The sequence below is a fragment of the Caloenas nicobarica genome, chromosome 2 (assembly GCF_036013445.1).
Source record: "Caloenas nicobarica isolate bCalNic1 chromosome 2, bCalNic1.hap1, whole genome shotgun sequence".
Taxonomy (NCBI): Eukaryota; Metazoa; Chordata; class Aves; order Columbiformes; family Columbidae; genus Caloenas; species Caloenas nicobarica.
In genome coordinates, this window is record NC_088246.1 from 890,112 (window position 1) to 905,589 (window position 15,478).

The following is a 15,478-nucleotide window of genomic DNA, read 5'->3' on the forward strand; positions in this document are numbered from 1 at the left end:
AAGAAAAAAGCCAGATCAGAGGAATAAATGGAATATATTGGGGGAGAATAAAAGCAAATAATTGAGCATGAGTAGCAGAGGAGTAGGGTGAAGTTAGTCATGTTAGTGACTAAATAACCCAGCCCCAAAGTCTCCGTATCTCCAAATAAAAAGATGATCTTTGGTTCCCGCTGTTACCTTTGTCCCCTCGGTGCCGTTTGTCACACCTGCCGGTCACCCCGGTGGCTCTCGTGTCCCTGCTTAGCATTCCTGGGGGTTCTTCTTTTCATCTTTCAAGGTACAGGAGCCGTAAGTTCTCGATGAAATGCCTCGTATTATACTTTTTGGAAGCATAATACCAAAAAAGGGAGTTGTATACCAAGAGGACCATTTTCATCTGCTAAACAGGGATGTAGACTGTATTTTATGGAATTGACTCAAATCTTACTTTTTTTTAGGCTGGAGGTTGATGGTGAATTGTTCTCTCAGCTAGTTTTTACTAAATTACTTTTGTTAGTCTACTAATTATTTTTTTATTTAAATAGATATATTTTTAAAAGCTCAGTGTACTGACGGTGCTGCCCAGACTGAATGAAGGCGGCCTCTTGCTGTCCCGTTTCTGTGGTGGGAGCTCTGGGTTGACTCGTCCATCCCGTGTAGCTGAAGCCGAAAGGTGGATGAATCGCAGGGGCAGATCCTCGGGTGAAGAGACAAACCGACCACAGGGCGAGACTCGCTGGAGCGTCTGTGTTTCCTGCTGAGCAGCGGGTTGGGATGGACAGCCTGCGCCTGCTACACAGCTGCACAATCCATCGTGTTGTAGATCACCAAAGTGTCTTTGGATTCCAAAGTACTACAGGCTTCCTAGTTGGTTTTGTTCTGGATTTCTGTGATCTAGCCATTACTAGATGCATTTTGATTTGTGTCAGTTGCGTGCTTTGCAATGCTGAATCTTAATTCTGCGTCTGTTTTTCTTTCGCTTCTTGTGGCCGAGGTGAGAAATCTTGCACAACTGGGGTAAAATCCTGGGGAAGATCTTGGAGGAGGTTCAAAAACCGGGCAGCTCAGCTGCAGCGAGGTGACCCTATGCTCAGGTGTCGGGAGCCCTGCGTTCTGGCTGCGATCCATAGCATTATTTCTGGTTTTATCCAGCAAACCTCTCGCATGAAGCACAGAAACAGTTACTGAAACGCAGGTCAAGGCCCAGAGTGGTTGGTTAAGAGGGGGACAGACAGGCAGGCTTTGGAAGTCGTGCGTTTAGGCTTGGCTTACGCACAAAGCCTGACCCCTGTGTGTGGAGCACCCAGTGCCAATGCTTGGTTGGTAATGCGCCTTCCAGAAGTGGGGCGGGTGGGTTTGGGTGGTCAGGGTGGGGAGGAGACAACCGGGATCTCACCTCCCAAGACATGTGGTCTAGAAAAAAAAAAAAAAAGAATGGTACTATGGCCACTACTTCATGTATAGATGTATATAATAATGTTTTATTCTTGCTCATTTTTCAGCAAGGCTGCCTTGCGCAGTAGCAACCTCCTCCTTCCATACTGGCATGTTCTTCTTTTCCTTCAACCCGAGCCCAGGTGTGGGCAGTTGAGAGTATTTTCTTGTTGCTTTTGGAAAAAACGCCAAATGTAACTGAAGTGGTGTTCTGGAGTCTAAAATATGTATTCTGTCAAACACCAGGGAGAAACAAAACAAAAACCAAACCAAAAAACCAAACCAAACAAAACCAACAATAAAACCTAACAAACCCCCCCAAAAGAAACAAAACAACCCCCCCCACCCCCCAAACACCTCCCAGACCACTCTGATAACTTGTCAGAAGTCATCCCCTTATGATTCTAATAATTTGTCTAAAAAATTAAAAAAACCCCAAAGCTTATAAATATTCAAAATCTGAAGAAGTAAAAATGTAGTAAGGAGAAAAAAGAGAAGCTACTGAATATTTTCTGAATAATAAAATGCACCTTTCCATAAAACATGTTTCCCAACCAATCCCAAACCGCAGCAAACTGTCTGCAGTACAACAGCACGGAACAAAAAGCTTTGTGGTCAAGTTTGCTTTGGGAATGCTCTCATGGCCGTGCCCAGGCGCTCGCTGAGCAACGCGTGAGCTGTTTGCTGAATCGCGAGGGTCCTGCCGGGCTGAGCCCCGGTCGGTGTGTTTGGGGCCCATCAGGGCTGTTTGGGGTGCTGGACGGAGCCGTGGGGCCCACGGGCCGTGGTCACGTTGCGGCAGCAGCTCGGACCTGCTGTCTGTGCAGCTTTTCAGTTCGGTTCAGAAACAAGCGCCGACCTTCGAGGTGGGTTAAGCAAGAGCTGCTGCTTGTGGATTCGGTGCACTAATTTTTCTGGCAATTGCACTGATTTTTTTTTTTTTTTTTTTTTTTTTTTTTGAGACTCTATAGGAAAGACTGTCATTAAAAATGACATCACGCTGATCCCTAGCTTCATAGTTTTCAGTTATTTATGTTAAATTTTAGTACAGTGGATCAGTAAGAATTCTGTATTAGATTCACCGATCTGTATTTTGCACTGAACTCCTGCCTTGCCAGAGTCAGAAATGAAGTCACTTCTTACCGGATGTTCCCTTTAGATGAACCTTATCACAGGCTTACACAGAAAAGCATCGAGTGCCTCCTGTAGCTCCTGCACAGTGACACTGGAGGAACCCTGCTGTGTTCACTGGGAAATGTCTGTGTCGGGCATTAGTGTTGCTGGAACGAGCTCTCCGGCCCTGCCAAGTGAAACGTCCGAGGGGTTTTATTCTTCTGCCCCATCCCTTGCTGTGGGCACCACCAGGGTTGGGGTACGAGGTGATTGACTTTCCGTGAAGATTCTGGAAGTGATGGGATTTTATTTAGTAGTGCAAGCTACTAGCAGTGGTGCGTGGTGAAATGCTGTGTGCTTTCTACCTGTTTCCGCTTTAAAAATTATAAAATTGCTGCTTTAAAATTTGTGGTTGACTGGAAGAAGTTTCTGTAGGAAGAGCAAACTCCGGCTCTCCAGCTCCTGCGGTTCTGGTGGGAGTTGCCGGTTGTATCTGTGTCACTTGCTGAGCTGGAATTCAGTGATGTGCCAGGAACAAGGGGAGGTTGATTCACTCAAATCAACTTTAAACACCACAAGTTGTAGCGTTCATTGTTTGTGCTCCCTCAGTTTCTCATGCCGTGTGGTTGGTGGTTGTTCTTGGGTGCGTTGGGAGCCGGTGCCGGTTTAAAATGCAGTATCCCTGTGGAGGGGCAGCCAAAAAGCTGGAGTCTGCTCGAGCTCAAATGCAAATACTTTATTTCTGTCAATTAATGAAATGCTGAGAACTGTGTTAAAAAAAAAAAAAAAATTACAAATGAGACAATGTATTATACTTGTCTTCTTTTTAGTTGGAATTTTTCTTTTTAATTATGGAAGAATAATTAGTAATTTTAGAGTCTGAGCGCAGCAGGAGCGACTGTGTTCCCCGCAGTTGCTGATGCAGAAATCCTGGGCCCCGGGTGCCGCAGGGGCAGAGCTGTTTGTCCCCTTTGGTGTTGGTGGCTGTGGGTGCTGTCACTGCCCGCGTCCCCTGGCGCTTGGGTGCGGCGATGGTGGCACTGGGGGCACAGCCTGCACGTGCAGCTTGCTGCTCACACACCGGCCCGTTCAAATGACAGTGAAACGGATTGGCCGGATCTTGCCAGTGAGCTTAAAATAAATATTTTTTTAAAAAAATTTAAGAAGTGCAAGCCCTGCAACCATACTCCTGGCTTTGCTTTGAGCTGGTTCAAGGGCCGGTGACAGAACTGTGCTGTTTTGTGGCTCAGCCAGGATGCGAGTGAAACTGTGGATGGACATATGACCAGCTCTCGTTTTTTCTTAACGAGTCTGAGCTGAACAGTTTATAAAGTTCTGATTAAAAGCAGGCTGGTGTAATGGTATTTTTTTAATTTGCCTTTGCAGTAAGGGGTTGTTGCTTTGGTCAGTTGACGCCATGATACACTGAATAATGACATTTGGAGTATCTGTGCGTGTTCTCCCTCCTGTGTGTGGGCTTCTCGTGGCTCTGCAGATCTTAATTCCGATAGCTGTGAGGAGCAGAAGTCAGCTGGCTTAAGTACGCTGCTGGAAACTGCCTTTATTGGGACATCCGAAGGGGATTTTCTTCATTTGGCTGTAGTACGATATTGATTTTATTCATGTAGCTTTTGATTTCTGGAGGCATCGCTTGAGACTTTGAAGGCAGTAAATCTGTGCACTGATTTACTTGGCAGTGATGTGAAGTAATGCATGGTCCTGATGGGAAGCGGCTGCTGGTCTGAGATCTTCCGAGCAGCGATCGCCTTCCTTGATAAGCACCGAACAAGCGTCCGGGAACGGTTCCACCGGGCTCCCTTTGCTCAGAGAATTGCTGTCATGGTGACACGGACAAACTAATGCTGCTCTGAAATAAAGCAGGTCTGTGCAGAAGGGATCTTCAAAGATGCTGAGTCTCTCGCTTCTTTTTCTTTCCTGCAGTTCTTCTCCATCTCACTTTGTCTTTACTGTGATTAAATAGCAATTTGCAAAACTGCAGCAAAATCGAAGTGCTGCGGTCTCGTGTCCTCCGCACCTCTGGCTGGTTTTGTCGTGGCCATAATGACTCATAAGGTAAAAAAAAACCCCGCATTTAACGATTTGTCCCAGCGTACCGGGGCAGAGCGGATGTGGGTGACTGGCCTCGCACCCCGGTGCTCTGCAGCCGTCTCTGCAGGGTGTCATTATCATTACAGAGCCTGGCTGTGGCCAATCCACCCTTGCATAGATTGGGTCTCAGATCTTGAAGCAATTTGTTCGTCTGTTGTGGTTTAACACAGCTGTCTGCACCTTCTTGGGACCTGTCGGCATCTGACGTTGGGTACCAAGACTTGATCCCACTTTTTCACACTGAATTGAACAAATCTTTTTTTGAAGGTGGGTGCGTAATAGGGAATCAGTGTTCTTCCTCTGTTCCAGGTAATTTTTTGTTAGCTTTAGAAACCTTGATTACTCTTCTACAGTTGTCAATAACATCTGCAGGATTTAACAGGTAATTTCAAGGCCAGCCACTTCTGTCTTGAATTCACCAAGGTGTGATATTGTGTTGTAAAAACCATAGAAGTCGTAGTTTTGATGCAGAATATGTGGACACTTGCAAACAGTCTTATTCTGACTGGTTGGTTTTTCAGCCCACTTGTGAAAAAGGGAAACTTTTCCAGGTTGAGCCGTTTGTTTTTTTTCCAATCCGAGTCCCAAGGACTGCTCCTCTTGGGGAGAGACACAAGTTTCCTTTGTGCCAGGACTTTATTTTTTTTCATATCATCTCAAGCATTAACTCCAGAAGCTTTGGTGAGCTGGGCTTTATGCCTCGGCAATGTGATATGCCAGCTCAAAGGCCAATAACTAATTGTTAATGATCTTAACCATATCTGGCTACACGGTTCTGACCTTTATCTCCCTTCTTCCCTTTCACCAGGTACAGGTATCACTTTCTGCCTACACTGGAGAGCACAAATCTGCTCTTGCTTGCTCTGATTTTAGCTGGGAGTCTGAAATGTGGGTGCTGGATGAGAAATAATGGCAGAATGTTTGTTTGCTCTTGTTGCCCTGCACCCTCTGAACGCCCGAGTGCTGGCTGCTGTGGTGGCAGAGGTTGGTCTGTGGTTCAGATCACTCAGAGCCGGCCTAACTTCTGAGCTCCGCCTATCCCTGGGGACCAGCTCTGGCTTGGCCGCGGCCCTCGGCTCTTGTCACTGTCCCCGCAGAGTGGGGGAAATGGGGTTTTGAGTCCTCTCGAAGGAACTGGGAGAACGTGGGATGTTCCGCTGGTGAGCTCTGCGCAGCTGGGGTGTCAGCGGGGTCCTGGCACAGCCCGTGTGCAGTCACAACGTCCCATGGCAGCAGCCTTGGTACCATGGGACGCTGATCCTGCAGAGTTGTTCTGAATCTGGTCTTCTCCACGTAAAGCTTTTGAGCAGCAAGTCCTCTGAAAACTTGGGAATATGGTCATATTAGGAATGGTCTTGCTTTTAATTGATTTTAACACTTTACATTGTGTCTGTAATTATTGTGAGTGTCATTAACTTTTCTATTAGAGGATGCCCTCTAGTCTAGAAGCAAATATTTTGATATCAAGTAAAGCATGTAGTGTCTGTGCTACCAAACAGCCGTGACTCCTTTTTAGCTTGAAGAAGAACGGCTGCCTCCTTCTGATCCTTATTAACATTTTGGCTCTTGAGAGCGCAGAGAGAAATCTATTGATGATGCAGAGACTCTAAACCTGTTCTCTTTGTGCAAAGCAAAATCAATATTACATTTCTTAATATATTCCTTCGTGTACTAGTTGCATTGCTGCCTGGCATCACTTAAAAATAAGTTGTGTTCTCTCTGTCTAATAAGAGCTAATGATGCATCTTTTGTATCATCACTGGCTAAATAACAGTCCCAAAATTAATGTGGAAATCGATACGGAAAATGTAAAAGGAAAATCAGGTTCTGTAACTTGTAACTACTGAATTTTGGCATGGAATTATCATTTCCATCAGTAGCGCGTTCCACAACAATCAAGCAGAAAAGCACATTGATTTCTAGCACTTCAGCAGGAGTCTTATGTGTGTGTATTTTATTTGTTCCCCTGTCCCCCCCACCTTTTCTCCTTGTGTTTCTTGCTGCCATTTTGCCCCTCGAGAAAGCAGAGAAATTTCCTTGGATGCCCTGTTATATGGAAGGGACGAGCATCTCTGTCTCTTGGAAATGTTGCTGCCTGTTGTCTCTGAAAGCGTGATGAGGACAGTAAATAGAATATAGAGCCATGATGGAAGCTCTGTCCTGGTGTTTGCTATGGAAATGTGTGGCCTTAACTCAGAGCTGCTTCCAGAATTAAATCTCTAAAGAGCAACTAGTTCATAAAATATAGCACCGTAAACAAAGGAGATACTGAATTTGCTGTCGTGTGGATTCATCTTAGTCTTTTTCACCCACTGGAGTGGTGGTGTGACTGGTTTTTAAGGGCGTATTTAATGCCTGCTTCAGTTCCTTTGAAATGTTCCTAAACAGCTTAAATATTTAACCTAAAACACACAGGTTATTAAACCTGTCAAACTGATTTGCTGGGATACTGGTGTTTATTTCGAGCACATCTGGGCATGAGAATTGGATCTAGATAGGTGGCCTTTTCCTCGAGTATCTTATGGTTTTGGTGTTGTATGTGTGTCTGTTTTTTAACTAAATAACGTGTACTTTCAGAGCTTCGAACCCAGGGTGCCACTCAGTCTGCCACCGTGCATTCTGCTTCATTTTGGTACTTGATGGGTGGTGGTGATGTTTTTTTGGTGTTTTTTTTCTTTTTTCCTGTATCTCCAAAGCATTCCATGTGAAAAATATTGTCATCGATAAGTTTGCAAACTGAAAATCGAAAAATTAAATATATCCTAAATCTCTCTGTCTTGAAGGTAGTTCAGGGTCAAGACGGGGCAGTAGAGAAGCGCAGATCAACAGTGGTGCCACATCTGAGTCCCCAGGTCCCTGTAAAACCCATCCACAAGCTCCACGTAAACCTCAACGTAGGGAGCACACGCTGTTCTCTGGATGGCTCTTTTAACCATTCTGATGGGTTGGTAGGTGGTGTTTGAAGATGTGCGGGGCCCTGAAGCGCTCAGTGAAGTCCCTTAGTGCTGTCCCTGTGCAGTGACCTTGTTGCTGCTGTCCCTGCGGTGTCACCCTCTCCATCCTGCGCTTCCTCCGGAGGATTGTGACACCTTGAGTATAAGTGAGGGGACATTAACAGGCAGCTCTGGCACTTTTGAAAGCTGGCAGGCATCAGCCTTGGAAACAGGAGTAGATGGTGGTCTCATGAATTTTCATGCTTGCTTACAATGGTAAAATGTCAGATACGGTTCGGAATTCTCCTCCAACCACTGCTTTGCTCTAAAGCTCCCGCCGTGCTAACGTGTCACCACTCAGCCAGTCTGCGAGGGCCCAAAGAGATGGGGAATCCAGGCTCCTTACTCGTTTGCCCATGCTAGTGCACTAGCTGACACCACAGACAACACTTAATCTGGTCTAATTTGGTAAAATTGCTGTTGGCACCTGCAACTTCCTTCTTGCTTTTCCTTCCCCAAGGCAAGACTGCGTCTCACAGCCCAGATGAGGTCATGGGGCTCTCCATCCAGCAGCTGGGTGTATTTGATACACACTCATGGTATATTTTTAGATTTGCATCACTGACCGCTCTGGCTCTTTGGTCTGCGCAGCGCGAGTTTAGCATCTGGGACAGCAGAAAGGAAACGAAGAGCCCTGTTCTCGAACCGTCTCCAGATGTGCCAGAGGAGGCTGTGGGACAGCGACGGTGTTCTGTACTGCTGCACTGCTGGGGACGGAATGAGGAAGAGGAGGATGCTTTTCATTTTACGTGTTGAACAGCATGATATCTACTGATAAACCTCCTTGAGGCTTGTTTGCTGGGCTTGGGACCTCAGTGCCTTTTATGACTTGGAGCTAGAAGCCTTATGGCCCTTCCTCGTCCTCCTTAGCTGTGTCTGAAACGGTGTCTGGCTGCCTCTGGAGCAAAAATGAAGCGTTAACTGTGGCATGAAGGGGACTGAGCTCAAAGAAGTTCTTCTGCAAAGTGAGGCCAAGACTGTCCGCGCAGTTGAGAAATGCAGCAGCTGGAGTAACATGTTTGGCTGTGTGGAGGATGAGACGAGGATGTGGGCAGCTCAGAGAGCAGGAGGATCTGGGCAGCCCCGCAGCTCAGTGGTGGTTCAGGTTACAGAGCTGGCAGTCGTGGGTTGGACGCTGCTGAAAACGTGTGGTCACCTCGCAGTTCCACTTGTGTTACCCAACCTTTTTAAAAGTGTAAGAATTGAACCAGGGTGGTGGGGAGGGAGCTGGGCTGGAAATAGCCGTGTATTTTAGGTGATGTTATGGGTGGGTGACCTGTGCTGGGAAGGGGAAGAGGAGAACGTGTGGAGAGTGAGTGGTTGTCCACGCTGAGCTCCTGAGGAGTAACCTGTGGAAAACGGATGTGCCAGGCGTGAGGTTTAGATAAAAAGAACTAGCCAGAGCAGAGAGGCTTTCTAAAGACCAGCGAAAATGATAATGACTTGTCTGTTGTTTATTTACTTGTGAAAAAAGCATTGAGAGGTAAGACCTTGCAAACAACCCTGTTTCTGACAGCAGCGGGCTGGGGAGCCTTTCTCAGTGCCGTGTTCTTTGGGCCGGACTGCTGGAGTTCCCAGGGAGCTGGGCTGACGGGAACACCCAAACAATTGAAGTAAAAGCTGCTCACAGTCTGGCATCTCTGACTGTACCTGTGCGAGGGAATTACATGGTACTTGGTGACTTCTGGTAGCGCTGGGAGACAGCATCTGTGCGGTTTGGTTTTTAGAAGATTTCCTGTTGCAATCTGTGGCTTTAGGGCAAATCTGGTGGATGCTGTTGAGCCAGCACGGACCAGGGCCGTTCCCAAGAGCTGTTTGCGTGTGGCCACCCTGGATGGAAGAGTCAGACTGTACAAGTGTGACCGTGGCCCCTTCCGGTCCCGTGGAGCCCGCGCTGACATTGAACATCCAACATCCTGGCGGGGACGTCACCTCTGCGTTCGCCGGTGATTGCAGGACGCGCAATCGGCTCAGCAGCCTCTCATTAGAGGGCAAGTGGCATTTGAATAATGAAAGCTGCTTTTTCTCCTCAAGCGATCATTAGTGTTCAGCCCCAGCTGAGGAATTCAGTTTAACTCAAGCGTGTTCCTATCTCAGTCACAGTTCACAACTTGACTGGGGGTCTTACTGCTCCTTTTTCTAACGCACATGCAACTGAATCTTTATGAATCTCCATAACATCTCAGATCATTAAAAATGTCTACCTCGGGTCTGTCCTATCCAAAAAAGATGGCAGGCTGCGTGGGCCTGTGCTTTGACACATAAGGTGTATGACAGGAGTCCCAGCGGAGCTGTATCGATTAGATCTAACAGGAAGAAGAATTCCGGAATTCTTAATACCTTTATTTTTAGCTGTAATTTGGCTAGGCTGGCGGCTTACTGTTCAGTGAATGGTTCCAAAAATAAATCTTTCAGGAGAGGATTAAACTTGAATGTGAGAGGCAGTTTTTCTTACACGTCGGTGTTCATGGAAGGACATGGTCAGAAATCACCGGGCTCCTGAAATGTGAACGTTCTGAACCCAAACTGGAGCTGCTGGCACCAGAGCTGGAGGAGCTGCGGGAACGCAACCGCCAGAGCTAATGATGGCTAATTTGTTCTGTTAGCAGCACAGCTCTTGAAAGAGATACTTCGGTCTGGCTTAAATCACTTTTTTTATTGAGCTTCTACTGCGGAGGAATGGGCTTCATTGTTTCTCCCTAAGGGCATTTTCTGCCTTGGTTTTTGGTTTGTGTGCTTTTGTTTTTTCTTTTTGTGAACCTGGATGTTTGTTTGTTAAGTGTGCTGGGTGGTGTTTTTTTAATGTTTAGACAAATCTAAAAGATCTATAGAAAGATTTAAAGATTGTTTCTGTCAAAGTATTTAATCTCAGCGTTCTTGTGGTGGTTTCATGTGCAGTTGACTATTTGCTTCCACCCTCCCCAGGCTCTTTGGTTTTACGGTAACGAACCGAAGGGCTCACCCCTTAATGAGCATTTCTTGCACTGTCCAGCCTTTGGGGATTGTTCTGGAAGGTCCTTGCTCGGTCTCTGACACTGGTGAGTTGCCAATCTGAGAGTCACTCTTTCAGCTTTCCCCAGTCATTGCCCGTTGTTGCCTTATTCAATTTTTGCTTGACGTACGAAAATCCGCTGTGCTATAAAAACAGCGACACTTGTGCAGCTGCTGATTCACTGTCTGACTGTATGAACCTCGCTGCTTTTTAACCTTGTCAACCTGAGTTGCTGCAGAAGACCGTTTGTTAAAGCCTGTCGTCTTTAATGAGGATGAAATGTGGATCTTAGCACAGAGTATCCTCTTGCTTTCCAGTTGAGGACTTTTATCCCTCCGTGTTCCGTGCAGCAGGAAGCATGGTCTTTCTGCGAGCGCTCAGCGTTGCGTGACTGCTGGGAAAGCCAGGCTCGCTGCGCATGAATATTTCCCTAGAAGATGATTCACTCTTGGAGTTCAGTGGAACTCCATCTTGTGTTTGGAAGACTCTCTAAATTATTAGTTTAACTGCAGCACTTTCCTTCTGTCCCGGGGGAACCTCGACTCTAAGGCCTAGAATCCAATCCAAGCCCAGTCTCTTGCAAATACTCTCAGCTTTTCTGAGATGCCTCGTGCAAGTGTGCGGACAGGAATTTGATGCTCAACAAAAAGTCCACTATATATTTGAGAATAAATGATCATGTTAGGATCTTGGTGAGTTCTGTTATGGGCAAGGAGCTGAGACAGGGGCTTGTGGCTCTAAAGGTGGTTTTCCTTGTGTCAGAGTGTTGGAATTAACTTGCTGTGAGCATTATTCCTTCGGGAAAGGGCTGGGATGAGAACCTGAGATGCTTTAATCTCTGGGTTTCGCGGCGCCCATGTATATATAGCTCAGGGTTTCCGAGCCGTTGCCTTTGCCCCATGGTATTTGACAACGTGACGCTGCTTTCCTGCGGAATCCGGAGCTGCGTGCGCCGCCCGCCCGGCTCCTCGTGCCCCATGCGGATTGGAGACGGGGAGCTATTTAAAGGCAGCTGTTCAGCTCGAGATTTGCAAACCAAGTATGAAAGGGTGAGAGACAAGAGGAAGCGAAAAGATTGAGTGGCTTGTTCTGCCGGGAGATGGGAAACACTGCCTCCTGAATTTGGGGATGAGGAAACAGAGTGGTGCTTGTTTAGAGAAACAGAGGGAGCACGTGGAGGCATCTGATGGGAGAATTGGCACATTCCTCCTGTTAGAAACGTAACTGCACTGGAGTGCAGTGTGTCTAGCTGGGTAAGAGCGATAATCCTGCACAAAACGGGAGGTTTGCTCCGGTATCTCTCTCTTTGGCAGGACAGCAAGAGAAACGCAGCTGGAGGCAAACACTGTTCATGCAGAACATATAAATTATTGGGACTAGACTCTGTAATCATGACAACCCGGTGAGGTGGCTGCGGGGGAGTCGCCTCCTCGCGCTGGTTTTGGGTGGTTTTCAAGGTGAGCTGCCTGCGTTTCTTGTGGGCCAAGGTGGGAGTTTCCTCCATCCCCAAAGGGCCCCCGGAGACTGGCAGGGACAAAAATAGTTGCTACTTAAGGCGGTAAGAACCTTCCAAATTATAAATAAGTAAACGCATCGTTAATGTTGGCCCTGAAATATGTATGTGCTTTCGGGACACTTCAGAATAGCTTTTGTATTATGGATGGAGTGGGTTCGACAGGCTCTCAGGTGAGAGGGAACAGGAGGTGCAGGAACGGGAGTAAGAGGAAAGCGGTTTGGTGTATTAGGGGGATGAAAGCAATTCGGTGGGGGAAAAATAAAACCAGCTGTGTACAAAACTGGGCGAAGGTAGGGAAGCCATTGAAATGTGTAGTAACAAAAGCGTGAGGAGCTTGGGAAGCAGAAGAGCTGAGGAACAAGAAGTTCTGGTGCAGGATGTGGAACTGGATCTTACTGGCCAGCAAATGTGATGGGACTGTATATGAGGCATGGCCTGTTTCTGATAGCGGAGGGAGATAAAAATCCAGGGCGGGTGTGGTGAATGAGATTATAGACTGCTCGTCCTCGCTGGTGTTGCTTTGCAGTGGCACTTGCATCAAAATTGTGCCGGCGAGAAATAAAGTTGCAAACTTGGAATCAGGGTTGCAATGGATGGACAGATGACTCTAGCATTAAAACAGTTTCCAGTAATATTCCTCCAAAATGGAAAACAATTACAGCTCATAGTGGAACATAAGTCAGTATTTGCTGGCCAGGTGATAACTTTTATTTCTTTTTGTACCTTCTCTTCAGCAGCACTTCTCTAAGTGGTTGGACTCTCCCCCGATTCATTAGGTGAGGGGACCAGGTGGAGTCGATCTCCGACTCCTGCAAGACCCAGTGCACAGGAATCTTTGCAGCCACACCTGCCATTTTAGCAAATCTGACTAATTGCGATAAGAAAGATTATGTAGCGATTCTGCTTGTCAGTCAAGAATGCCCCGTGCTTAAGGAAGAAGCGATCTTTACACTTGGGGTAGTTCAGCCCACCGTGGCAGTGCAGGAATTCTTCAGGTTTATTTAAAGAGCAGCTAGAGCTGCGTGTTTATCAAGGGAAGAAATGTGTTTGCCAGACGAACACGCTGGTGGATTTGACTTCCCTGGTTGATCCAGCGCTGCCCCATTTGGACGGAGTTGCAATGCCCAGCGCTAAAAAAACCAACAAATACTTCTCATTTTCTTTGTTCTGCTGCAAAAGATAGGGCTGTGTGTTTGGTTTTTATTTTTTTTTTCCTTAGCAAATAAACTTTATTGTTTTCAATGCAAAGATGCTGGAATATCTGGTGTGACAGTCTGATCACCCGGTGGGCTCACAGCAACAGGTGGGGTGAGCTCTAATGGAATGGGGCCCTGATGCCCCCATTGATCATGGGGGGGCTAAACTGCAGGTCCTGGGGTAGAAAAAGAAACGAGGCGTTTGTGCCGTGTGTTGGAGCTCGCTCCTGTTGGAAAGGGCAGCGTTAGCATTGCCACACCAGCCAGAGCTCATCCAGGACACTCGTGCATCTCAGTCACGCCCAAGATATTTCTCCATCCCTCAGTTCACTTAGGAACTCCCTTTCTGAAGGGAACGAGACTATTGCGGAAGGTTTTTCTCAGTCCTCAGTGCTTTACCACTTCCTAAAGCTGCAGTGATAGTATTTTCCCTGTTTTTTCTCATTTAACTGACACTTATGTTCCACGTATGCAGCGGAGCAAGCGCTGGTGGCCGAGTTTGCGTTACCGAACAGGTACCGAGGGGCCGTTCTGTGCTGAGAGTGGCTGGGTTACGCTGGAGAACGGCTTGGGTGTTTCTCCATGTGGACTGAGATACTTCATGCTCCGTGGAAACGAATATAAACTAAATGGAGAGGATAAGGAGGAGTATTTTGATAGGTGTGTGTGGTTTTTTTTTTGTAGATACACTTGTTTCACAATAAAGAAGCATAATGAACAAAGTGTAAAATATTGTGTAGAATAATTTGGGACACAACGCTCAGTAGATAAGGAGGTGGTTCCCTGGTAAAGCTGGTGGTTATAACTTCACTGAAATAACGGAAAATGCTCCGAAAACAGTCTGATGTGTGCAAATGAAATACAACTCTTGCGTGTGTGTGTTTTTTTTTTTTTTTTTTTTAACAAGATCCCTTTACGATATTACTCCAAGTATAATTAATGTAATCCTTAAAAGAATACAGCATACGTACTCCAGCTGAGTAACACATCCAGCAATACCTGTTGGTTTTGCCTTGTGAATGGGTTTAAAAACTTTGCAAGAGGGTCCGCTCGGAAGCTTTAATGAGGTGTTTGTAAAGAGCTGTTAAGATGCATGAGGAGGGAAAAGTTGCTCACAGTTTTCATGGCGTATCCTTAATAGCTCGAGCAAGCGTTGATGTGAACTAGTACCCGCCAGATAGACTCGTGGTGCTCCTGGACATTACACAAGCTGCCTGGTGGCTGTGCTGGGGCCGGAGCAGAATTTCTCAAGACTCAGTCAATTTTGAGTACCGTAAATCATGTCCTGGCCATCCCTAGTAAGCTGACCTCCAAGTGCTCTCATTGCGGGCTGTCCTTTAACTCTGGCTGCCTTGTGTTTTGCAGATAAGCAGCTTCTGAGGACTGAAGGACCCACCAGAGGGAACGTCTGCTTTTGAGGTATGAACTGCTCTTCTGACGACACAACACCAAATCTTGAATTAAAAGCAAAGGTTTGATACATCTGTGTGCACACGCTGGAACTCCATCTGCTGTGGGAAATCCAGCTGCTGTCTGGAGGTATGAACTGTGCCCATCTCTGGGAGGCTCAGGAGCAAAGCCTGGCTGGGACGGGCTGTCTCATGGGCTCTGGGAGTGTCCCCGTGGCTGTAAAAGGCATTATTCAGAGTTCTTTGAACAAACATTGCTGAAATGCACTTACCTTTCCATTCTTTTATGTTAAACACTCCATTTACTGGTCTTTTTGCATCCTTTTGGGTATTTATTAAAGGTCCTAATGTTCCCCTGCTTCTATTTGAGAGAGCAGGGCTGGGGTGTCACCCCAGGGATGTCGTTTCTGGCCACTTAGACCTTCTTTTCTTGCTTTTTCTGCTCCAAAGGGCAGACGTCTTGTTTAACTTGGGCACTGAAACCTTCTTATCAGAGTAAGAGGAATACAGAAGATTAAAATGAGCAAACTAGAGTAATTAAAACCCAAGTCTGCTCTGGTCTGTGGGCAGCCTGGAGCAGTGGATCGTTAGTTTCTCGTCCTGCCTCCCCGTGTGGAAGGCACTGTAACGCTGCTTGGACTGGAGTCTGTCCTCAGGTCTGTATGCTGAGAATATGTGAGGTACAAGTGCTCACATAGCTTGTTTCAGTGAAGGAATTGCAATTTTTTCGTGGTGTT

General features: G+C 46.7%; 1 protein-coding gene across 11 annotated transcripts in view; it reads left to right on the forward strand.

Moving 5' to 3' along the window:
* Positions 1-15,478, forward strand: part of MAP4 (microtubule associated protein 4) — a 154,126-nt gene that overhangs the window by 11,846 nt on the left and 126,802 nt on the right. For 8 of the 11 annotated variants that reach the window (XM_065630292.1, XM_065630293.1, XM_065630295.1 and 5 more), the window contains exon 2: positions 14,698-14,751. The gene's annotated coding sequence lies outside the window, so the exon portion shown is untranslated. The other 3 variants (XM_065630288.1, XM_065630287.1, XM_065630289.1) reach the window with 3 other exon arrangements.